The following is a 27505-nucleotide window of genomic DNA, read 5'->3' as shown; positions in this document are numbered from 1 at the left end:
TTTGTCTAATCATTTACTTCAGTTAATGTATATGGTTTCATTCACTAAATATTAATTAAATACTTACTTTATGCCAGGTACTGTACTAGGTAATAAATATACACATAAAATGAAGAAGGAGTAACTGCCTGCAAAGATTTTAACCTCTGGTAAGGAAAACAAGAGAAGAGACAAGATTTTATAAAGTAAGTAAATACCATAGAATTTTAAGAAAAAAATGTGAATGTATTTAGGTATATATATTACCGGAATGGGTCAAACATCTACCAGATAAGATTTTCAAGAGCCTTACCTTGGTTAATTTTCATGTACTTGATTTGGTCTGCTTCCTAGAAAATTCAGAATCTGATTTTTTTTCTTTCAGCACATTAAGCATGAATCTACCTGTGGGACATCAACTTATATTAACTCAGATTATCAACACTAATGTATAGCCCAGAATTTTAATTAGCCAATTTACAATGAAACCTAGCATTGTCTTATAGATGATCAACAGAGGACCTGAGATGACTGAGCCAGCTCACTCTGCTTCTGAAGACAGATCTACCGCATTCTCAATCTTGGTTATACTCAGAAGAGTGTTTAGATGAGTATAGAATCAAATTAGGGGAGTTGTTTTAATGCAACACGTGTTTGATGACTTCAGACTATAACAACCTGACTATCCACCTTCACATTAGAGACAGATGCTAAAAAGACCTAAATAGTTAAGACAACAGCCACCATACCCACAGCCAAGGCAAAGACATGCTTTTGCTGCTGACCAAACTGTATCTTCATTAACTAAATTTTTAAGTTTAAAGAAGAACTAATACCAATTCTACTCAAACTCTTAAAAAAAAAAATTGAAGAGGAGGGAATACTTCCAAACTCATTCTATAAGGCCTGCATTACCCTGATAACAAAACCAGACAAGAACACAACCAAAAAGAATACTGTGAGCAAATATCCCACATAAATATATTGCAAAAATTCTCAACAAAATACTAGCAAGCCCAATTCAAGATCTCACCATGAGCAAAAGGGATTCATACCAGGGATGAAAACATGGTTGAACATATGCAAATCAATGAAAGTGATACATCACATTAACAGAATGAAGAACAAAATCCATATGATCATTTCAATAGACACTTTAAAAAGCATTTGATAAAAGTCAACACCCCTTTATTAAAAAAAAAACCTGTTGGGGGGAAATAGGGGAGGGACAGCAGGGGGTGGGGAGTTGGGGAGAGATAGCATGGGAGAAATGCCAGATATAGGTGAAGGGGAGGAAGGCAGCAAATCATACTGCCATGTGTGTACCTATGCAACTATCTTGCATGTTCTTCAAATGTACCCCCAAACCTAAAATGCAATTAAAAAAAAAAGAAATAAATAAAATCAAATTACAAACTGGAAAAAAAAAACACCTTATCAAACTGGGTATAGAAGGAACATTCCTCAAAATAATAAAGGCCAAATATTACAAGCCAACAGCAAAATCATACTGACCAAGGGAAAATTTAAAGCCTTTTTAAAAATCTAATGCAAGGTAAAGATGCACACCTTTACCATTTTAGTCAATATAGGATTGGAAGTCTCAGCCAAAGCAATTTGGCAAAAAAAAAGAAAATAAAAATGAAGGGTATCCTAACTGGAAATGAAGCAGTCAAGTTAGCCTTACTTGCAGATGACATAATCTTATATTAAGAAAAAAAAATAATCCACCAAAAAACCATTAGAACTGATAAATTAATTCAATAAAGTTGCATGATACAAAATCAACATACAAAGATCAGTAGCATTTATATAAGCCAATAGCAAAGAATCTGGAAAAATAAATCAAGAAAGCAATCCCATATACACTAGCTACAAAAAATATAAAATCCCTAAGAATCAATTTAACCTAAAAAAGTGAAGATCTATAAAAGGAAAACTATAAAACACTGATGAAAGAAATTGAAGAGAACACAAAAAAATGCAACACTGTCCCATGCCCATAGATTGGAAGATTTAGTATCATTAAAATGAAAATACTACCCAAGGCAATTTATAGATTCACTGCAATTCCTATCAAAACACAGAAATAGAAAAAAAATCCTAAAATTGATATATAACCACAAAAGACCCCAAATAGTCAAAGTAATTGTGAGCAAAAAGAACAAAGCTGGAGACATTACACTACCTGACTTCAAAATTTACTAAAAAGCTATAGTAATCATATCAGCATGATACTGGCATGAAAACAGACACAAACCAATGGAACAGAATAGAAAACAGTTATAAATATTCACATTTACAGTCAACTCATGTTCAACAAAGGTGCCAGAACATGCAATGGGGAAAGGACAATCTCTTCAATAAAGGGTGCTGGGAAAATTATGTAACTATACACAGAAAACTGAAGTGAGACTATCTCTCGCCATACACTAAAATCAAATCAAAATGGGTAAAAGATTTAAATCTGAATCATAAAAATATATGACTACTAGATGAAAATATTGAGGAAAACATTCAGGACATTCACCTAGGCAAAGTTTTATGTAAAATCTAAAAAGCACAGGCAAGCCAAAAAGAAACAGACAAAGGGGATCACATCAAGCTAAAAGGCTTCTGCACAGCAGAGGACACTATCAACAAAGTGAACAGACAACCCACAGAGTGAGACAAAATATTTGACAACTATCTATCTCACAAAAAATTAATAAACAGAAAATATGAGAAGCTTCAACAAATCAACAGCAAAAAAAAAAATAATAATTAATTTTATTTTAAAATGGGCCAAAGATCTGAAAAGCCATTTCTCAAAAGAAGACATTCAGCAGATGTCTCGGCCAGGTGCAGTGGCTCACGCCTGTAATCCCAGCACTTTTGGAGACCGAGGTGAATGGATCATCTCGGGTTGGGAGTTTGAGACCAGCCTAGCCAACACAGAAAAACCCCATCTATACTAAAAATACAAAATTAGCAGAGCGAGGTGGCACATGTCTGTAATCCCAACTACTTAGGAGGCTGAGGCAGGAGAATCATTTGAACCCAGGAGGTGGGTTGTGGTGAGCCAAATTACTCATTGCACTCCTGACTGGGCAACAAGACTGAAACTCTGTCTCAAAAAATACACATAGCCTACAGGTATACGAACAAATGCTCTAATCATCAGAGAAAAGCAAATCAAAACCATAGTAAGCTATCATTTCATCCCAGTTAAAATGGCTTTTATGAAGAAGACATGAAATAACAGATGCTGGCAAAGATACAGAGAAAGGAGAACTCTCATACACTATTGGTGGGAATGTCAATTAGTACAGCCACTATGAAGAACAATATGGAAGTTCCCAAAAAAACTTAAAATAGAACTACCATATGATCCAGCAATTCTACTATTGGGTATATATCCAAAAGAAAGTAAATCAATACATCAGAAAGATATCTGCATTCCATGTTTATTGTAGCATTATTCACAATAGCCAAAATAATGGAATCAATATAAATGTCCATTAACAGCTGCATGAATATAGAAAATGTGATACATATGCACCATGGAATATTATTTGCACATATAAAAGAGTGAAATTCTGTCATTTGCAGGAACATGGGTGGAATTGGAGGTCTTTATGTTAAGAGAAATAGGCCAGGGACATAAAAACAAATATTGCATGCTCTCATTCATATGTGGGAGCAAAAAAAGTGGATCTCATGAAGACGGAGGGTAGACTCGTGGTTACCAGAGGCCAGGAAGGGTGGGGAGATGGAAGATGAAGAGAAGTCAATTAATGAGTAAAAAATTACAGTTTGATAGAAGAAATAAGACCCAATGTTAGATAAATTAGTTGGTTAACTATTGTTTACAGTAATTTATTGTACATTTCAGACAGCTAGAAGAGAAGAAATAGTTCCAGCATAAAGAAAAGACAAATATTTAAAGTGACAGATATCCCAATTTCACTGATTTGATCTTTACAAATTATGTGAATGTATTAGATTGTCATATGTGCCTCCAAAACTATGTACATCTGTTATGCAACAATTTTTCAATTTTAATTTGTCCAAAGGTGTGTGTGTGTGTGTGTGTGTGTGTGTCCACAGTAAGCTAAGGGCTCTTCAATGTTTTCTGCCAGCATGTGTCATACCAAAAGATATTTTAGTTTTGCATCTAAAATACTTGAAAAATAACTTAAATATTTATAATAGCCACTTGCAAAAAAATGATAAAGAAATATATTTAGTGGATTTTTTTTTTTTTTGACAGAGTCTCACTCTGTCACACAGGCTGGAGTGCGGTAGCGCAATCTCGACTTACTACAACTTCTACCTCCTGGGTTTAAGCAATTCACCTGTCTCAGCCTCACAAGTAGCTGGGGTTACAGGCACATACCATCACACCCAACTAACTTTTGTATTTTTAGCAAAGACGAGTTTCATTACATTGGTTGACCAGGCTGGTCTCCAACTCTCGACCTCAGGTGATCAGCCTGCCTCAGCCTCCCAAAGGGCTGGAATTACAGGCATAAGCCACTGCGCTTGGCAGTGAAAATTCTTAAAAATGCTTTCAGCTCATTTACATTAGTCATTCCATCTCTTACACCTACAGTTCCCTACTCCAGATAAATACTTACCTCCCTCATTCAGTCCCTTCAAATCAACAACGCTTCTTCCTCACTCCACTTTCTTTTTGGTCCTTTTCCACATCAAATCTGGCTGTTATTCCAATGAGCATTCATGTTTAGCATGTCTTCCCCACTAATCTGTAGGCAGAGTGAGAGAAATAATCATGTCTTTCTTCTTTCCCTGTGCATCCCAGTGTGAAGAAGAGTATGCTAAATATAGTTGTTGTTCACTGACCAAATTCTCAAACACACACACACACACACTCATTCCTACATACGTTTTACAGAATTTAATTAATCCTCCACATACCCTGCAATCACTTACACTGTACACCATGAGCAATTTTCTAAGTCATTACAATTATTTTCTACAGATAACTTCTTACTGGTTGCATAATATTCCACTATAGAGCTATTCCATAACTTTATCACTTCCCTATCTGGATTTTTTTTTTACTTTTGTCTGCATATATAATGCAGCAATAAATATCATTGCACATAACTATCTATCTAAGATATTCCCTTAGAATAATTTTCTAAAAGTAAGACCGTTGGACTTGACTCAATATGAACTTTTTAAGGTCTCAATATAGACTGCCAAGTTGCTTTATAGAACAGTCGCAACAATTTCATTCCCACTGCACATAAATGTGCTCTACTCCCTGAACACCTATTTACACTGGGTACTGGAGTTTTTTTCTTTCTTCTCAAAATCAAAATTTAAGAAGTAATATATTTATTTTGGGTATTTTATTACCTTCAATAGCACTGACTTGACCTGGGATGCAACATGTATTAAATCCTATACAATAAACTATATAGTTAAAATTTCCAAGGTGACCCTATGTCCCCTATTTCCAAGTTGATACCTTACATTTTTTTGGAACAAGGTGGAGTATAAATGAATGCATGCTCCAAGTTCTTAATGTGCACCTCACTAGTGCTGCCAGGAGAGATAGTAGAAGACTATCCCATGTGTAATAGAAACATGTAAGAAAAACTTTGGAGACAACACAGAAGATGTTTTGGAGAAGAAAAATAATCAAAAGGAGTTTTTAATGAATATTATTTAACAGGTAGACAATGAAGGTAAATGAATATGCTAGACTGTTACAGTAGTGCATCAATGAGTCACATATCCTGGCATCTAGGTCCTTTCATGCTTTTCTTTTTATTTTTTTAGAGACGGGGTCTCGCCGTGTTGCTCAGGCTGGCCTCAAATTCCTGGACTCAAGCAATCCTCCCACCTCAGCCTCCCAAAGTGCTGGAATCACAGGTATAAGCCACCATACCCAGTCTCAGGTCCTTTCATAGTCCCCTCCCACACTGACTCTGAGCTTGGTTCATGACCTGCTTTGGCTGAGGGAACATCAGCAAACACAACAGAGCAGAGCCTTTATAAATACTTGTCCAATGGGATTTGCCCACCATCATGTGAAAACTCACAGGTGAAAGACTCGAAGAGAAAGAAGTTTAGTCATTCCAATCCCAACTGAGGCACCACACACATGAGTAAGCCCATGTTAGACCATCTAGTCCCAGCCAAGCTGCCAGTTGACCACAGCCACATGAGTGAGTACAAAGGAGACAAATCAAAATATCATCCAGTCACATTAGTGTCATTTTCAGTCACAAATTTAGGTGGTTTGTTGTGTAGCAATTGACAACTGATCCAACACACTCTAGGATAAGAAATGGCACTTGTCCAGCACTTACTAAATTCTTAGAGTGCACAAACCTAAGAGAAAGACTTGCATATTAAATCAAGATAACTATGTAGTGTGGAAAGAGCTGTAATATTTGATAGGTAAGAGCACAAAAAAAAGGAGTTGTCTGCTTTGATTAGTCAAAGACTTAATTTAACAGAAAAGAAAATACATGTATTTTGTCTTGAAAGATAACCCTGACTAAGATAACTCTGACTAAGAAGACAAAGACTCAAATAGGTACAGAAAACAATGAAGGTGTTGATGTGAGAAACCAACAGGCTGTTCAGGAGCCTGTATGTGATTTTATCCAGTAAAAGTAACAGTGGGTATTAGAGAGAATCAAAAGATGGAAGCACTTTAGACTCAGATAAGGATTAAGTAAATTCTTAGTACCCCATTTTATAGATTTTAGGTGAGAGTGTCAGAATAGAAGTCAGTCTATGCTCTTAAGTCTACACTATTTTGCCTCTCTAAAATTTCCAATATATTTCTGCAGTATCTAAATGCATCAGTGGTCTGTAAGCTGTCACATTTAAATTTGATCATAGGTGATAAGGTATTAATGTTGGGGAAAGAATTCAGCAGTGTTAAGATCGTATCTTACCTTGGATAGCTCAGAAGTCCATTCCAGTAAATTCCTCATTGTATGTCTAATATCAAACCATCTAATTCAGCAAAAGCTTAGAAAAATGTTCTTAAGATTATTATGGAAATTTGATATGACTTAACCCATGAACAAAGTTAGCAAGATTTGGGAAATGAATATAGAGATATGAATGATATTCACCAAACATGAAACTGGCAGCAATAGTCTTTAAAAAGTTGTACTATTTGTTTATATTAATTATAGGATTAGATCCAACATTGTTTTAAACAAGCCATACAATTTTTTGATACGCATATACTTGAGAGTAAAATGAAGTGGCAGCAGCAGCATCTAAGCCTTAGCTGACAAGAGCAAATTAATTATTAAGTCTCTAAATGCTATTTCCACATAAAGGCGGGATCTAACATTAGTAATAACATAATGTAAAAAAAAATGAAAGAATAATGTGAAGACAAAGTCAAAATTTAATTTGTAGTATCCATGCTGGTACTGGCTGCCCAACTACTTTTGGTGTTTGTAAAAAAATGAGAGTTGTAACTTGTAACTTGATCTTGGAAAATGTGCAATGCAGCAACCTCCAAGATCTGGCCCTTCACAGAGATACACACTATGAACATTAACTGACACCAGAATAGATTGAGTTCCCCTTAACCTCATCAGCTGCTTATATTTACAGAGGAGTCTCCTTTTACTCTAGATAAGGAATGACAGATCATGCAACAAATTAGTTAGGGTCAATAGAACAAGAGTCAGCAGTTAATCGATTGCAGAGGAAAGCTTCAGTGAAAGAAGACAGACCCCTGTTTTCTCAGGATAATCAAATGCCTGACTCATGTAGACTCATAAAATTGACTTGTTTTTTTTTTTTTGTTTGTTTGTTTGTTTGTTTTTGGTCTAATTGACTGATGCCTGGGTATTAAATGAGCCTTAGGTGTCCTCAAAATAAGACTTAAAACTATACTAGTAAAGCCTGACATCTGATTACTTTTGTACCACATGAAAAAGAGCCCAGTGAAAGGGATGGATGTCTTTCTCACCAAGACAAGCCCTTGCTTTGAAAGAATCAAGGAGCTCTATATAAGCCCTATTGAGAACACCTTCTATAAGTCATGTCAATGAGATAAAATTTTAGCTATAAACAGTAAAGACGAAGCTATAACTACAAAATACATTGCACACATAACTATCACTCTGAATTCTGTTTTGCCTATTCAAAACTGATCATACTATTGCACTTTATAACTTTAGATTCCATTTTAAATCACAGAATACCAGACTTAGGAGGGACTTTGGAATTTTTGTAGCCCAATAAATCACCCAAAAATCTCATATACAGTATCTCTGAAGATCACACATAAATGTACATGACGAAAAGAAAGAGAATAAAACAGATTATTAAAATTTAAAAAACTCAAATCAGTCCATTTCATTTTTGGATAGTTCTAATAATAATAATATTCTCCCATAAATTCAGGCTAAAAAAATTCCCAAAATTTTACTCAGTAGCACCTTCTGGAAATTCATGTAGTTAATCTAAGACATTTGGTTTTGTGTGTATACCAAGCTTTATAACTGAATTTGTTACATTTTGCTCTTGTGAAACTTTTAGTATTTGTTATTTAAGGAAATCACAGATCAATTTCTAACTTTATATACTAAGATATTTCTAATATTTAATATATATTCTCAAAATATGTAGTTTTTAGGTATTTTTTTATCCAATAGCTCCATTAGTAAATATTTTAAGTATACTCTCAAATATATATATATTTATATATATGTAAATTATACACAGTTTTATACTATTAAATTAGTATAAAACATATACCAGTATAAATTTTTAATAATGTCATTTAGAAAAATAGTTCTAAACCACCCATTAAACATGTTAGGTTATACATACACATTTATCACTATCCTCATCCTAACCCTATAAAAGTGATAGTAAAAGATTTAGAGATGACCAAAAACTGAAATCTTGTAACTCATGGAGCGAGAGGGCTTATTCAGAGAAGTGACATAACCAGAAAAGCAATAAGTCAATTCACAACTGAAATTTGCAGGAAGACTTAGAGCTACAGACCCAGGCCTGTTGCAGTACCAGACCAGCTCCCATGGACTCAGACTTCAGGATAGCCCCCAAGGACCCAAACCCCAGGTCCATCCTCATGAACCCAGATGTCTTCCAGAGGGATGTCCCACTAGGGACCCAACAAACTATGGAACCAAACCAGAACTTATACCCCCAGGCTCCTGGATCGCCCTCAAAGAACTAGACACTGTACATGTCAACACAGACCCAACTTCAGGCCTACTCCAGTAGAACCAGGACCCAGGATCACTCTAGATAATTCAGGCACTAAACTGGCCCATGTAGACCCAGGAAACAAAACCACATACCTGCTGACTCAGACATCCAGCAAGTCCACCCAAGGACTTCAGTAGCAACCATAGACTTGAACCCCACCAGCCAACCCACCAAGAAGCTCTGAATGAGCTTACTAGTGAAGGGCTTTACCTGCCAAACCCAGTCTTCAAAGACTGGAATAGATGCCTACTTTTTCAAGTGAAAACACCGATACAAGGCAATGAGGATAATGAATAATATGACCAACAAAACAAAATAAAGCACCAATAACTGACCTAAACAAATGTTGATCTATGAAGTGAGTGGCAAAGAACTCAAAATAATTATCTTAAAGAAGTTCAGTGAGCAGGAGAACATAGAAAGACAACTAAATGATATCAAGAAAACAATACTTGAGCAAAATGAAAAGTTTTACAAAGAGAATCCATAAAAAAGAACCAAACAGAAATTCTGGAACAAAAGAACACAATGACTTCACTGAAAAATTCCATAGGGAGCTTCAATAGCAAACTCAGTCAAATGGAAGAAATAATCAGGAAGCTCAAAAATAGGTCACTTGAAATTACCCACCAAGTGAGAGGCCAAATGGGAAAAATAAAAAGAAAAAGAAATCTATGGAACACCATCAAATAAACTAATATACATGTGGTGAAAGTTCAGATGGAGCAAAGAAGAAGAAAGAAGCATATTTAAAGAAATAATGACAGAAAACTTCCCAAATCAAGAGAGGAAAATAAACATCCAGATCCATGAAGTCCAAAGAGTAGGAAATAGATTAAATTTAAAGTGATATTCACCAAGACACATCATAATCAAATTCTCAAAAGTCAAAAAAAAACAAAAAAAGAGAGAGAGAGAGAGAATCTTGAAAGCAGCAACAGAAAAGAATCCCCACTAGATTCTCAGCAACTTTCTTTTCAGAAACTTTGCAAACCAGGACAGCATGGGCTAATATATCCAAAGTGCTGGGGGCTGGGGGTGGGGGGAAAAGACTGCCAACCAAGAATACTATAGCTAACGAATCTGTTTTTTCAGAAGGAAAGAAAGATAAAGACTCTTAGACAAAAATAAGCTGAGGGAGATCATTACCAGTAGCATTGCCACACACGAAACAACAACAGGAGTTCTTCAAGTTGAAATGAAAGAATACTAACAAAATTAAAATATATGAAAATATAAAACTCACTGTAAAGGTAAAAGTATAGTCAAATTCAGAATGCACTAACTATAATGGTAATGCATAAATAATTTTTACTCTGGTGTAAACATTACAAGGCAAAAAGATTCAGAATAACAAGAGTTTTTTAAAGGTGTTCATGGATATACAATATAAAAATGTGTAAATTGTGACCTTTGGAGTAAGAAGTTAAAATGTTGAGTTTTTGTATGTTATCAAAGTTAAATTATCAGCTTAAAATGGACTATTTTAACTATACAATATCTTTTGTAAGTGTCATGGTAACCCCCCCATACACAAAATTTGCACTAGATACACAAAAGATATATAGGCAAAAGACGAAGAAAAGAACAAGTAACTATAAAACAGTTCAAAACAAACCATGAGAACACATGGATACAGGGAGGGAAACATCACACACTGGAGCCTGTCAGGGGGTCAGGAGCTAGGGAAGGGATGGCATTAGAAGTACCTAATGTAGATGATGGGTTGACGGCTACAGCAAACCACCATGGAACGTGTATACCTATGTAACAAACCTGCACATTCTACACATGTATCCCAGAACTTAAAGTATAATAATAATTTTAAAAAATTCAAAACAACTAACACATAGCATTAGTAAGTCCTTACCTATCAATAATTTCTTTAAATGCAAATGGACTAAACTCTCCAATCAAAAGATATACAGCGGCTGAAATTTGTCCAAAATAGATAATCTGTTAGTCCAGAAAATAAGTATTGAGAGTTTTAAGAAAACTAAAATCATATTAAGTAGACCAAATATACCTAATAGGTATATGCATATATTCCATCCAACAGTAGCAGAAGACACATTCTTCTCAAGCACACACAAAATTCTTTTAATCCAGTATAGATCATCTGTTAGTCCAGAAAGTAAGTCATGAAAATTTTAAGAAAACTGGAATTATATTAAGTACCCCATAAGGATATGAAAGCAGAAATCAATAATAAAAGAAAAATTGGAAAGTACACAAATATGTAGAAATCAACCAATACCTTCCTGAAAAAATGGCCAAAAAACACCACAACAGAAATGTTTTAAAATATCTTGAGTGAAAGAAAAATGGAAACACGACATATACCAAAACGTAGAACATGCAGTGAAAGCAGCACTAAGAGAGAAGTTTATACTGATAAATAGCTACATTTAGGAAAAAAACATATTTTAAATAAAAAAGCTAACTTTCATTCTCAAAGAACTAGAAAAGAAAAACAAATGAACACCAAATTTAGCAGAAGGAAAGAAATAATAAAGATCAGAACCAAAATAAACAAAATAATGACTAAAAAAATAAGAGATCAATAAAATTAAGAGGTTTTTTGAAATGATGAGCAAAATTGACAAACCTTTAGATTCACTAGGGAAAAGAGAGAGAAGACTCAAATAAATAAAATTTTAAATTAAAAAAGGTACAATACAACTGAAAGAAAAGAAATATAAATGATTGCAGAGCATGGTGGCTAACAACTGCAATCCTAACACTTCGGGAGGTGAAGTATGAGGATCACCTAAGCCTAAGGGTCCAAGACCAGCTTAGGCAACATAGTGGAATCCCGTCTCTACAAAATTTAAAATGTAAAAAATTAGTCAGACATGGTGAAATGTGCCTGTAGTCCCCGCTACTCAGGAGACTGAGACAGGAAGATTGCTTGAGCCTAGGAGGGAAAAGCTGCAGTGAGCCCTGACTGCACCACTGCACTCCAGCCTGGGAAACAGAGCAAGACCTTGTCTCAAAAAAACAAACACAAAAACAAACAAACAAACAAACAAAAAAAAACAAAGAGAAAAAACAGAAGGACAAGAAATAGAAAGGAAGAGAGAGGGAGAAAGAGAGAGTGAGAAAGAAAAAGAAAGAAAAGAAAAAGAAAAGAGGGAGAGATATAGGGAGGGAGGGAAGGAGGAAGGAAGGAAGGAAAAAAGGAAGGAAGGGGAAAGTAAAGGAAAGAATGGATCACAAGAGACTACTATGAACGACCATATACCAACCAACTGGACAAGCTAGCAGAAAGAATTAAATTGTTGGAAACATACAACCAACCAAAACTGAATTACAAGAAATAGAAAATATAAACAGAGAAATGAGTAAGGAGATTAAATCAGTAGTCAAAATTATCTGAAGAAAGAAAAGCCCAGGACTTGATGGCTTCACTCATTAATTATATCAAAATTTTAAAAGATACATGCCAATTTTTGTCAAACTCTTCCAAGAAAATTGAAGTGGAGGGAACATTTCCAAATTCATTGTGTCGGGCCAGCATTACTCTGATACCAAAGCGACACAAGGGCAATACCAAAAAAAGAAAATTACAGACCAATATCCCTGGAGAATACTGTTTTAAATTTCTCAGCAAAATACTAGCAAATGGAATTCAGCAAAAGAATGATTAAAAAGATCATTCACTATGATCAAGTAAGACTTATCCAGGGGTGCAAGGATAGTTCAACATACACATATCAATAAGTATTATAAATCACATTAACAGAATGAAGAATAAAAAGAAAAACATAAAATTCAATGTCTTTTCATGATGAAAACTCTCAACAAATTAGGTGTAGAAGGAACGCACCTCAACACAATAAAGAACACATATGACAAAGCCAATATCATACTCAATGGTTAAAAAGACAAAAGTGTTTTCTCCATTAACAGGAATAAAACAAAGATGATGACTCACCATTTTTATTCAACATAATGTTGAAACCCCAACTCAGAGGAATTAGGCAAGACAAAGAAATTAAAGGCATACAAATTAGGAAGGTAGCCTAATTTGCTACCTTCCTAAAATAGCCTCTTTGCTTATGACATAATCATATACATAGAAAATCCTAAAGACTCAATGAAATAACTGTTAGAACTAATACACAAATTCAGTAAAGTTGCAGAATACAAAATGAACATACAAAAATTAGCTATATTCCTATACAGTGACAATGAACTCACTCAGAAATAGAAATTAAGAAAATAATACCTTTATAATAACATCAAAAAATAAAATATTTAGTAACAAATCTTACCAAGAAGATAAAATCTATACACTGAAAATTATAAAATACCTATAAAATAAACTAAAGAAGATAAAAATTATAAAATGCCTATAAAATAAACTGAAGATAAAAAAATCAATAGAAAGGTATCAGGCCGGGCGCGGTGGCTCAAGCCTGTAATCCCAGCATTTTGGGAGGCCAAGGTGGGTGGATCACGAGGTCAAGAGATCGAGACCATCCTGGTCAACATGGTGAAACCCCAACTCTACTAAAAATACAAAAAATTAGCTGGGCATGGTGGTGCGTGCCTGTAATCCCAGCTACTCAGGAGGCTGAGGCAGGAGAATTGCCTGAACGCAGGAGGTGGAGGTTGTGGTGAGCCGAGATCGCACCATTGCACTCCAGCCTGGGTAACAAGAGCGAAACTCCATCTCAACAAAAAAAAAAAAAAAAAAAAAAAAGGAAAGATATCTTGTGTTCATGAATTAGAAGAATTAATATTGTTACAACATCATATAACCAAAGTGTTCTACAGATTCAGTGTAATCCCTATCGAATTCCAGTGAAATTTTTCACAGAAAAAAAAAACAACTGCATACAGTACCACAAGAGACCTAGACTAGCCAAGGAAATCTTTTTTTTCCCATCATCAATATTTATTGAGCATTTACAGTGTACTAGGCACAATAGAACATACAGAAAACATTGTCCCTGCTCTTGAGGAGCTTACATTCTAAAAGAAAAAATACACCTCTTTTCCAATGGCATTTTTGTTTGGTGTTTTCTGCAAAGTACTGAGGAAATAGTTTGTAGAGTGAGCTTTGGGTATAACTTAGCCCCATCATTATTTAGAGAATAGAGGAAGAGAAAAAGAAAGATTTTTAAAGTGGACAATGACATTCAGGATAGGTAGGGTTTTAAAGGGAGATAAACACCATCTCGTCAACTAAGGAGAGATTTGTTGCAGTAAATAGGATGAGGGAAATAGTTTGTGGGATGCAAGCAAAGGAAGCAGGGTATCTTAGACATTGAGTGTAGCCAGAAAGATCATGCAGCCTTTTTCCAAATACATGGCCACCAAATAGGAATGGTTGGTGTCAAGACAGATGGCTAAAAAAGGAAGGTAATCTTGTGACAAATAGAAAGAATAAAGGATCAAAGTCGAAAGCAGGCTACAAGAGTATCAAGAAATTCTTAAACCAAAAAGTGATTTGGAAGCACAAAACTTATAGTTAATGCTACCCGATGTCATGATGGGCCAAGAACATTGTGGCTTCCTAAGTTAGAAAATGCCATATACCAAAATCTTAAATGGAACATATTACTTTTTTTTTCCCTAATCAATCTCCCCCTCTCTCAGAAAAAAATAGGAACTCATTTTTTTCAGGGTGGGGAGGAAGAGAGGGGATCACAGGACACAGGTGGAAACAGTACTTATAGCAGTAGTATTTGTGTTGTTGTTATGATAAACTTTGTGTTTAAACTTGGTAAAAGCCCATTAGCTGCCAAGAGGGAATAAGGAATAAATTTCAAAAAAATGTACAATTTCCTTTAGAGAAGTTTCAGAACCAAAAGACTAATTTACATAATCGGTAGAGAAAGTAGTTGAAAAGTCCATTCATAAAACTTTTATTCCACTTACATGAATTTAATACACTTAAATTCATAACAATTATGCTTGGATTGTTCATGAAAATTTCATAAGACATTAAACAAAGCTAGCTATCATCTTAAGTTATTTCCCTGTTAACTATTTTTACAGCACATGCATGTTAGGCAAGTATCAAAAAAAAAAAAAAAAATCACAAAAGCAAAAAAACCTAAGAAAAAAGTTAAATACATGGGTTTTTGTTTTACTGCTGCGCTTGATATACACAAATTAATGAGTACCAAGCAATTCATTTTTACTGCATCTTTACTTTTACATTTGTTCTTAGGTGCCTAAAACATTTAAATACAAATAAAATGAGTGTAGCAAAAATAATGAAAGCTATCAGCAGGTAACTTTACAAATAATGGAATGTGAACCATTTCTACCCTTATCCAGAGTAAAATGGGTCACAACTTTGTCTAAAGGAACACTTCTGCAGCTGTAGTCAAAGGTGTGAACATTGAGACTGAGTATTCCACAGATAGACATGGTTTAATATGTGGTATCCATGGGATATTTGTTTCTACCACAGCCTTGTAAGTGCTCCAAACCCTCAAATACCCACAATTACTACACCTGTGACTGGAACCAATGATTCCTTTTATCCCCCACCAGGAAAAACCAATATGTAGGCAGTTTTCTTTGCTTAGACATGGAAGCAGTTTTAACACTGGCCCTTGTGAAGCCACAATGTACCAAAAGTACTATGCCAAACATTTATAACTTGTATAAAAATTCCACATCCCCATGTTGGCCACCTCAAGATGAGAACAGATTAATTCCCTAAATGTTAACTGGCTCTACTCCCCTAATATTAAAAAACCACATGGGAAATATAGAAATTCAAATAGAAGTAACATAAACCTGTCACAAAACGTAAACAAAAAACTATTTGTGGGACAGCATGGATGACAAATGGTCTACTGTGTAAATTTTAGAATGAGGCAGACAAAAGTTGGAAGGCCGGTTAATTTTCCCCTCCTTCTCCTGCTTCAGCTTCATCTCCTTGGGTATCCGATGTCCAGAATGTTAAGTTGTCTCTCAGTAATTGCATTATTAGCGTGCTGTCTTTGTATGACTCTTAAAGTATCAAGTTCAGCAATCGCTTCATCAAAAGCTGTCTTTGCAAGAGAGCAGGCTTTCTCTGGGGAGTTCAGAATCTCATACAGAACACAGAGAAGTTAAGGGCCAGACCCAGTCTGATAGGATGTGTTGGTTGGATTTCCTTTTTGCTAATTTCAAAAGCTTCTTGGTATGCTTGTTGTGACTGATCCACAATCCCTTTCTTGTCATCACCAGCGGCAACCTCAGCCAAATAACGGTAGTAATCTCCTTTCATTTTCAAATAGAAGACTTTGCTCTCTGCTTGTGAAGCACTGGAGATCAAGAACTTTTCCAAGAGAGACAGTACATCATTGGAGATATCTCTTAGCTCCGTTTCAATTTTCTCTCTGTATTCTCGAGCCATCTGCTGTTTTTTCTCAGCACCTTCCGTCTTTTGTTCAATACTTGAGATGACCCTCCAAGATGACCTACGAGTTCCTACAACATTTTTATAAGCAACTGAGAGCAGATTCCTCTCCTCATTGGATAATTCAGCTCCTTGCTCTGTTACAGACTTCATGCAGGCTGCCATGTCATCATATCGCTCAGCCTGCTTGGCCAGTTTGGCCTTCTTAACCAGCTCATTTTTATCCATGACTGAATGTTCTGAGTCCAGAGTGGGTGGTGGCAGCGGACGGACAGGGGCTCAGCAGTCTCTGGGCGGCGGCAGCTACAGCGGCAAGGCTGAGACTCTGTCCCTGGATCTCGCTGCTCACAGGTTCCCAAAACAACTAAGGCCATATGTAACAAAATCACAGATATCAATGCATGAAATGGGGGGAATTAAAAGCCTTTCCTTTAAGATCTGGAACAAGACAGAGATGTCCACTTTCACTACTTCTATTCAACATAATACTGGAAGTCCTTGCCAGAAGAATTAGACAAGTGAAAGAAATAAAGGGTATCCAAATTGGAAAGGAAGAAGTCAAATTAGCCTTGCTTGCAGATGACATAATCTTATACTTGCAAAAACCTAAAGATTCCACCAAAGAACTGCTAGAATTGATCAATAAATTCAGTAAAGTTGCAGGATACAAAATCGGCATGCAAAAATTAGTAGCATTTATATAGGCAAATGACAATCTGAAAAAGAAATCAAGAAAACAATCCTATTTACAATAGCTACAAAGAATGTAAAATACCTAGAAATCAATTTAATTAAGAAGGGAAAGATCTATACAAGAAAAACTATAAAACACCAATGAAAGAAATTGAAGTGCACACACACAAAAAAGGAAAGATATTCCAGGCTCATGAATGGAAAGAATTAATGTTATCAAAACGTTCCTACTATCCAAAGCAACACACAAAGTCACTATACCAATGACAAAATACCAGTGACATTCTTCACAGAAATAAAAGAAACAGTACTAAAATTGGTAAGTAACCACAAAAAAACCTCAAATAGCAAAAAAAAAAAAAAAAAATCCTGAGCAAAAGGAACAAAGCTGAAGGCATGGCATTATCTGACTTCAAACTATACCACAAAGCTATAATAGCCAAATCAGCATGATACTGGTATAGAAACAGACACATAGACCAACGGAAGAAATAGAAGACACATATACAAATTCCGACATTTATAGCCAACTCAATTTCAAAAAGGCACCAAGAACATACAATGACCAAAGGACAATCTCAATAAATGGTGAGCCAGTCATGGTGGTGCATGCCTGTAGTCCCAGCTGTTTGGGAGGATGAGGTGGGAGGATTGTTTGGGGCTATTGTGAGTGGTAACTGTGTCACTACACTCCTGTCTGGGTGACAGATCCAGATGTTGACTCTAAAAAAATAAAAAATAAAAGAATTGTGCTGGGTAACCATATGCAGAAGAAAGAAATTACACCCGTATGTCTCACCATACACAAAAATCATATCAAAATTGATTAAAGAGTTAAATATAAGACTTGAAACTATGAAACTACTAGAAAAACCACATTGGTGAAATGCTTCAGGACATCAGTCTAGGTAAATTTTATTTTTGTCTTAAAACACAGTAAATTTTAATCCATTCAGAAAATCAATAGGCCATATAACAGCCATTTTGTGTGTTTGGGGAGGCAAAAAGAGGAAGAAATGTTATCTAATTACAAGTAGGTCATAACATTATCCAAAAGGAACAAACACTTATTTGATCACCTATTACATATTATATATGTGTATGAGTCCTACATAATATAGTTTTTATAACATTATATATGAAATATATATGTATATATACATACATGTATACATAAATACGTGTATATACTTGTAAATTTACACAAATATGTGTATATGATACATAGATATATTATGTGTATATACAATGTAAAGTATAACAGAAAAAATATACAAAATGTTTACAACAGCTATGTTATATAGGAATTATACACAGATATGGAAATTAAGAATCAGAGAGATCAAACAGCTGACTCAGGCCACCTGCCAGTGAACAGTAGAATCAGAATTTGAATCCACATCTAACTCCAATGCCTTCTGGGAGAATGATTTCTTACTTATCCTTTCAATTCAACACAAAACCCAGCACATAGGAGGTACTCAGGGAATACTGGAAAGCTGATTGAATTAGATGGAACAGTCAGGTATAGAGCCCTGCAGTAGATCACTGGAGACAAGAGGCCACTCTTTCCATCCCTCTCCCACCTCCCATTTAATTTCTTTCCTTTAGCAAAAAGGGACATTCTAACAGGTCCTAAAGACTAGAGAAGACTCTACAAAACTTCAGAGAGATGCAGTAATTTTACTTTATTAATTAGGGAAATATATCAACTGTGGTCATGTGAGGGTAACAGACTTGAATACACCAATTTTCATGTGAAAGGAATGAACTGCTAAGTTAATGTAACAGCAACATGGGGAAATTATTTTGATTTAGCAAGTTATGTGAACATTAAAGAAGGCATTCTGACTGAGGTTCCTGAAATATAAAGGACGATTTGAAATATGCCTGGAAGGAAAATACAGCAATTTTTAGCAAAAAGACAGTTCTCAAATGAAGTCTGATTTTAAAGGAAAAGAGACCTCATTGATTGAAGGAATTGTTCATAATGTATGCATAAATACTCTAACTGAGGCTAGCTAATAAAGGAACTAAAATTTTAAGTGTGCTGGTAAAGAAAATGAAAGCAATATAAGAATGTCGGCAACTCAGAGGTTGATTATACTTCAAAAGAGTAATTTCAGGGAAGCTAATACATTCTTTTTTTTCCATTAAAATATATATATATATATATATATTGTACTTTAGGTTCTGGGTTACATGTACAGATAATACAGAACTGTTGCTTAGGTATATACATGGCAATGTGGTTTGCTGCCTCCATCCCCCCACCCCGTGACCTATATTTGGCATTTCTCCCCATGTTATCCCTCCCAAACCTCCCCACGCCCTGCTGTCCCTCCTGAAGTCCCCTTCAACAGACCTCAGTGTGTGACGCTCCCCTCCTTGTGTCCATGGATTCTTATTGTTCAAAACTAGCCTATGAGGGAGAACATCCAGCATTTGATTTTCTATTCTTGTGTCAGTTTGATGAAAATGATGGTTTCCAGATTCATCCATGTCCCTACAAAGGACATGAACTCATCATCATTTATAACTGCATAGTATTCCATGGTGTATATGTGCCACATTTTCCTTGTCCAGACTATCATTGACGAGCATCTGGGTTGGTTCCACATCTTTGCTATTGTAAACAATGCCACAATGAACATATGGGTGCATGCGTCTTTATAATAGAATGACTTATAATCCTTTGGGTATATACCCAGTAATGGGATTGCTGAGTCAAATGGAATTTCTATGTGTAGGTCCTTCAGGAATTGCCACACTGTCTTCCACAATGGTTGAACTAATTTACACTCCCAACAACAGGGTAAAAGTGTTCCTATTTCTCCACATCCTCTCCGACATCTGTTGTCTCCAGATTTTTAAATTATAGTCATTCTAACTGACATGAGATGGTATCTCAACATGGTTTTGAATTGCATTTCGCTAATGATCAGTGACAATGAGTATTTTTTCATATGCTTGTTGGCCTCATATATGTCTTCTTTTGAAAAGTGTCTGTTCGTATCTGTGCCCACTTTTGACTGGATTTGTTTGTTTCTTGTAAATCTGTTTTACTTCTTCATAGATTCTGGATATTAGCCTTGTGTCAGATAGGTAGATTGCAAAAATTTTTTTCCATTCTGTTAGTTGCCAGTTCACTCTAATGATTGTTTCCTTTGCTGTACAGAAGCCCTGGAGTTTAATTAGATCCCATTTGTCTATTTAGGTTTTTGTTGCCAATGCTTTTGGTGTTTCAGTCATGAAGTCCTTGCCTATGCCTATGACCTGAATGATTTTCCCTAGGTTTTCTTCTAGGGTTTTTATGGTGTTCGGTCTTCCGTTAACTCTTTAGTCCATCTGAAGTTAATTTTAGTGTAAGGTGTCAGGCAGGGGACCAGTTTCTGCTTTCTGCACATGGCTAGCCAGTTTTGCCAACACCATTTATTAAACAGGGAATCCTTTCCCCATTGCTTGTTTTTGTCAGGTTTGTCAAAGATCATATGGTTGTAGATGTAGATTGCCTCCAAGGCCTCTGTTCTATTTAATTGATCTATATCTCTGTTTTGATACAGGTACCATGCTGCTTCAATTGCTGCAGCCTTGTAGTATAGTTTGAAGTCAGGTAGCATGATACCTCCAGCTTTGTTCTTTTTGCTTAGAATTGTCTTGGCTATGCGGGCTCTCTTTTTGTTCCATAAGAATTTTAATGTGTTTTTTTTCCAGTTATGTGAAGAGGGTATAGGTAGCTTGATGGGGATAGCATTGACTTTATGAATTACTTTGGGCAGTATGGTCATTTTCACAATATTTATTCTTCCTAAACATGAGCATGGAATGTTTTTCCATCTGTTTGTGTCCTCTCTTACTTCATTCACCAGTGGTTTGTATTTCTCCTTGAAGAGATCCTTTACATCCTTTGTTAGTTGTATTCCTAGGTATTTTATTCTCTTTGTATCAATTGTGAATGGAAATTCACCCTTGATTTGGCACTGTTTTAGAGTGTTATTGGTGTATAGGAATGCTTGGAATCTCTGCACATTGACTTTGTATCCTGAGACTCTGCTGAAGTTGCTTTTCAGTTTCAGGAGATTTGGGGTTAAGACGATGGGGTCTTCTACATATACAATCATGTTGTTTGCAAATAGAGACAATTTGACTTCCTCCTTTCCTAATTGAATACCCTTTCTTTCTTTTTCTTGCCTGATTGCTCTGGCTAGAACTTCCAATACCATGTTGAATAGGAGTGGTGAGAGAGGGCACCCTTGTCTAGGGCCAGATTTCAAAGGGAATGTTTCCATTTTTTGCCCATTCAGTATATTTGCTGTGGGTTTGTCATAGATAGGTTTCATTATTTTGAGATATGTTCCATTGATACCTAGTTTATTGAGAGTTTTTAGCATGAGGGGCTGTTGAATTTTGTCAAAGGTCTTTTCTGCATCTATTGAGACAATCGCGTGGTCTGTCTTTGGTTCTGTTTATGTGGTGGGTTACATTTATACACTTGTGTATGTTAAACCAGACTTGCATCCCCATGATGAAGCCTACTTGATCGTGATGGATAAGCTTACTGATGTACTGTTGCAATTGGATTGCCAGTATTTTATTGAACATTTTTGGATCTATGTTCATCATCATTGGCCTGATGTTTTCTTTTCTTGTTGAGTCTCTGCCTGCTTTTGGTATCAGGATGATGTTGGTATCATAAAATGATGTGGGAAAGATTCCCTCTTTTTGTATTGTTTGGAATAGTTTCAGAAGGAGTGGTACCAGCTCCTCTTTGTATGTCTGGTAGAACTCAGCAGTGAACCCTTCTGGACCTGGGTTTTTTTGGTTGGTAGGCTACTAATTGTTGTCTCAACTTCAGCCCTTATTATTGGTCTATTCAGGGTTTTGACTTCTTCCTGGTTTAGGCTTGGGAGGGTGCAAGTGTTCATGAATTTATCCATTTCTTCCAGGTTTACTGGTTTATGTGCATAGAATTGTTTGTAGTAATCTCTGATGATAGTTTGTATTTCTGTAAAATTGGTGGTGATATCCCCTTTATCATTCTTTATTGCATCTATTTGATTCTTTGCTTTTTTCTTTTTTATTAATCTGGCTAGCAATCTGTCTATTTTGTTGATCTTTTCAAAAAACCAGCTCCTGGATTTATAGATTTTTTGAAGGGTTTTTGGTATCTCCTCAGTTCTGCTCTGATCTTGTCAATTCTTGTCTTCTGCTAGCTTTTGCGTTTTCTTGATCTTGCTCCTCTAGCTCTTTCAATTTTGATGATAGGGTGTCAATTTTAGATCTTTGCTTCTCCTGTTGGCATTTACTGCTATAAAATTTCCTCTAGACACTGCTTTAAAGGTGTCTCAGAGATTCTAGTATATTGTGTCTTCCTTCTCATTGATTTTGAAGAACATCTTTATTTCTGCCTTCATTTCAATGTTTATCCAGTCAACATTCAAGAGCCAGTTGTTCAGTTTCCATGATGTTGTGCAGTTCTGAGTTAGTGTCTTAATCCTGAGTTCTAGATTGATTGCACTGTGGTCTGAGAGATTGTTTGTTATGATTTCCGATCCTTTGAACTTGCTAAGGAGTTATTTATTTCCAATTGTGTGCTCAGTTTTAGAGTAGGTGCCATATGGTGCTGAGAAGAATGTATATTCTGTGCATTTGGGGTGGAGAGTTCTGTAGATGTCTATTAGGTTTGCTTGGTCCAGATCTGAGTTCAAGTTCTGGATATCCTTGTTAATTTTCTGTCTCGTTGGTCTGTCTAATACTGATAGTGGAGTGTTAAAGTCTCCCACTATTATTGTGTGGGGAGCCTAAGTCTCTTTGTAGGTCATTAAGAACTTGCTTTATTTATCTGAGTGCTCCTGTATTGGGTGCATATATATTTAGGATCATTATCTCTTCTTGTTGCATTGATCCTTTTACCATTATGTAATGTCCTTCTTTGTTTCTTTTGATCTTTGTTGGTTTAAAGTATATTTTATCAGAGTCTAGGATTGCAACTCCTGCTCTTTTTTTGCTCTCCATTTGCTTGGTAAGTCTTCCTTCATCCCTTTATTTTGAGTCACCATGTGTGTCCTTGCACATAAGATGGGTTTCCTGAATATTGCACGCCAATGGATTTTGACTTTTTGTCCAATTTGCCAGTCTTTGTCTTTTGATTGGGGCACTTAGCGCATTTACATTTAGGGTTAATATTGTTATGTGTGAATTTGATCCTGCCATTTTGATGCTAGCTGGTTTTGCCCATTAGTTGATGCAGTTTCTTTGTTGTGTTGATGGGCTTTACCATTTTGTATGTTTTTTGGAGTGGCTGGTACTGGCTGTTCCTTTCAATGCATAGTGCTTCTTTCAGGAGCTTTTGTAAGGCAGACCTGATGGTGACAAAATCTCTCAGCAGTTGCTTTCTTATTTGAATGTTTTATTTCTCCTTTGCTTATGAAGCTTAGTTTGGCTGGATATGAAATTCAAGGTTGAAAGTTTTTCGTTTTAAGAATGTTGAATATTGTCCCCCACTCTCTTCCGGCCTGTAGGGTTTCTGCTGAGAGACCTGCTGTGAGTCTCATGGGCTTTCCTTTGTGGGTAACTCAACCTTTCCCTCTGGCTGCCCTTAGCATTTTTTCCTTCATTTCAACCCTGGTGAATCTGATGATTATGTGCCTTGGGGTTGCTCTTCTTGAATATCTTTGTGGAGTTCTCTGTATTTTGTGGACTTGAATGTTGGCCTGCCTTGCTAGTTTGGGAAGTTCTCCTGGATAATATCCTGCCTTCAGGATATTTTGCAAGTTTTCCAGCTTGGATTCATTCTCTCTGTCACATTTGGGTACATCTATCGAACACAGATTAGGTCTTTTCAAATAATCCCATATTTCTTAGAAGCTTTGTTCATTTCTTTTCACCCCTTTTTCTCTAATCTTGCCTTCTCATTTTATTTCATTGAGTTGATCTTCAATCTCTGATATCCTTTCTTCTCCTTGGTTGATTCGGCTATTGAAACGTGTATGCTTTGCGAAGTTCTTATGTTGTGTTTTTCAGCTCCATCAAGTCATTTATATTCTTTTCTAAGCTGTTATTCTCGTTAGCATTTCCTCAAACCTTTCTTCAAGGTTATTAGTCTCTTTGCATTGTGTTAAAACATGTTCTTTTGGCTCAGAGAAGCTTGTTGTTACCCACTTTCTGAAGCTTGTTTCTGTCAGTTCATCAGACTCATTCTCCATCCATCTTTGTTCCCTTGCTCGTGAGGAGTTGTGATCCCATGGAGAAGGAAAGGCATTCTGGTTTTTGGTGCTTTCATCATTTTTGCGCTGGTTCTTCACATCATTGTGGATTTATCTACCTGTGGTCTTTGTAGTTGGTGACTTTCAGATGGGGTCTCTGAGTGGACATCCTTTTTGCTAATGTTGATGTTATTTTTTTCTGTTTTTTTAAGCTTTCCTTGTAACAGTCAGGACCCTCTGCTGTAGGACTGCTGAAGGTCCATTCCAGACCCTGCTTGCCTGGGGATCACCTGCAGACAGTAAGGGTTGCTGCCAGTTTCTTCTTCTGTTATCTTTGTCCCAGAAGGGTACCCATCAGATGTCAGCTGAGCTCTCCTTTATGTCTTCTTGGATATACGGGGGTCATGGAGCTGCTTGAGGAGACAGTCTGTCCCTTATAGTAACTCAAGAATGGAGGTGGGAACTCCATTGTTCCATTCAGAGCTGCTGGGCAAGTATGTTTAAGTCTGCTGCAGTGGAACTTATAACCACCTCTTTTCCCAGGTGCTCTGTCCTGGGAAGGTGGGGCTTTATTTATAAGTTCCTAAGGTGCTGCTGTCTTTTTTCAGAGATGCTCTGCCAAGCAAGGATGTAGTCTAGTCACAGTCTGCCAGCAGAGGTGATACTACACTGCTGTGAGTTCTGCCTAGAGCTGTGTGAACTTCCTTGTGGTTTGCTTACAGAGGTACAATTGGAACTGCCTCAGTAATGGTGGTCTGCCTCAATAATGGCAGACTGCCTCAGTAGTGGTGGACTGGCTCAGTAATGGCTGATGCCCTTCCCTCCACTGAGCTGGACCAGCCTGGGTCCAGTGGCACTTGCTGCAAAACTCTCAATGCAGAGCATTTCAGATTGCTGGTCTTTGTAGAGGTGGAACACACCAAGCCAGATGCCTGGCTCCCTGTTTCAGATCCCTTTTTTTTTCAATTGAATGGGCGGCTCTGTAACTCAGGCATTCCAGGCGCCAGTTGAAATTGCCACCCAGATTTGTGTGCGTTTCTGTGTGGAGACCCACAGTGCTGTGGAAAACAGCCATGCTGGAAACTTGTGGTGCTTTTCAGCCTGGGAAGCTCCTGGTCTGTGGGCAGTAAAAACTCATTTGGAAATGCAGTGATCACTCACTCTCTGTGTTGTTCTCACTGGGAACTGCACTCCAGAGCTGCTCCTATTCAGCCATCTTTTTAAAATATAAAACCTCAAAAGCACAGGCAAGCAAAGCAGAAATAGACAACTGGTATCACATCAAGCTAAAAAGCTTCTGCATATCAAAGGACACACAGCAAAGTGAAGAGATAACCCACAGGACAGAAAAAAATATTTGCCAACTATCTATCTGATAAGATATTAATAAACAGAATATGTAAGAAGCTTCATTAAATCAATAGAAAAAAAAAAAAAAACAGAAATAATTGACAGGCAGACAAGCAAACTCATCAAGCAGCTCCCTGAGGCCACAGCAAGGCAAATCCACAAAGATGGGGAAAAAACAGCACAAAAAAGATGAAACCATTGAAGATCAGAACACCTCTTCTCCTTCAAGGGATCACAACTCCTCAACAACACGGAAATACAACATGATCAAGAAGGAGTGTGACGAATTGACAGAAACAGGCCTCAGAAGATGGATAATAAACTTTTCTGAGCTAAAGGAACATATTTTAACTCAATGCAAAGTAACCAAAAACATTGAAAACCGGTTAGACAAAATGCTAACTAGAATAACCAGCTTAGAGAAGAACATAAACAACTTGATGAAGTTGAAAAACACAGCATGAGAACTACATGAAGCAAACACTAGTTTCAATAGCCAAATCAATCAAGCAGAAGAAAGGATATCAGAGATTAAAGATCAACTCAATGAAATAAAAAGAGAAGGCAAGACAAGAGAAAAAAGAGTGAAAAGAAATTAACAAAGTCTCCAAGAAATATGGAATTATATGAAAAGACCTAATCTACACTTGATCAGTGTACCTGAATATGATAGGCAGAATGAATCCAAGCTGGAAAACATGCTCCAGGATATTATCCAGGAGAACTTCCCAAGCCTAGCAAGGCAGTTCAACATTCACATTCAAGAAATACAGAGAACTCAACAAAGATATTCCTCAAGAAGAGCAATCCCAAGGCACATAATCATCAGATTCACCAGGGTTGAAATGAAGGAAAAAAGCTGAGGGCAACCAGAGAGAAAGGTCAAGTCACCCACAGTAGGAAGCCAATCATACTCACAGTGGATCTCTTGGCAGAAACCCTACATGCCAGAAGAGAGTGGGGGCCAATATTCAACATCACTAAAGAAAAGAACTTTCAACCCAGAATCTCATATCCAGCCAAACTAAGCTTCATAAGTGAATGAGAAATAAAATCCTTTACAGACAAGCAATTACTGAGAGATTTTGTCACCACCAGACCTGCCTTACAAGAGCTCCTGAAAGAAACACTAAGCACGGAAAGGAACAAGTACCAGTCACTGCAAAAGTAAACCAGCTGGCAAAGACCAAAAATGCAATGAAGAAAATGAGTCAACTATTGGGAAAGAAAAGCAGCCAGTAACAAAATGGCAGGAATAAATTCACACAAAACAGTATTAACATTGAATGTAAATGGCCTAAATACCCCAATCAAAAGACACAGACTGGCAAACTGGATAAAAAGTCAAGACCCATCAGTTCAGGAAACCCATCTCACATACAAAGACACACACAGACTCAATATAAAGTGATGGAAGAAGATTTACCAAGCAAATGGAGAACAAAAATAAGCCAGGGTTGCAATCCTAATCTCTGATAAAATGGACTTCAAACCAACAAAGATCAAAAGAGGCAAAGAAGGACACTACATAATGGTAAAAGGATCAATCCAACAAGAAAAGCTAAATATCCTAAATATATATGCACCCAACACAGGAGCAACGAGATATATAGAGCAAGTTCTTAATGAACTAAAACGAGATTTAGACTCCCACACAATAACAGTGGGAGACTTC

At 36.4% G+C, this 27505-nt stretch overlaps 1 protein-coding gene and 1 pseudogene across 2 annotated transcripts in view; both read right to left on the bottom strand.

The window, feature by feature from the left end:
• Positions 1-316: 316 nt before the first annotated feature.
• The window catches only part of DTWD2 (DTW domain containing 2), a 231033-nt gene continuing 203844 nt past the window's right edge, over positions 317-27505 (bottom strand). For both annotated transcript variants that reach the window (XM_074382340.1, XM_003920674.4), the window contains exons 8-9: positions 4599-4727; positions 317-384 (exon numbers count right to left, since the gene is read on the bottom strand). The gene's annotated coding sequence lies outside the window, so the exon portion shown is untranslated. The remainder of the gene's footprint in view (positions 385-4598; positions 4728-27505) is intronic.
• LOC104651546 (14-3-3 protein zeta/delta pseudogene) lies at positions 15518-16902 on the bottom strand (annotated as a pseudogene).

This window comes from Saimiri boliviensis, chromosome 1 (assembly GCF_048565385.1).
Source record: "Saimiri boliviensis isolate mSaiBol1 chromosome 1, mSaiBol1.pri, whole genome shotgun sequence".
NCBI lineage: Eukaryota > Metazoa > Chordata > Mammalia > Primates > Cebidae > Saimiri > Saimiri boliviensis.
This window is presented reverse-complemented; position numbering and strand designations above follow the sequence as displayed.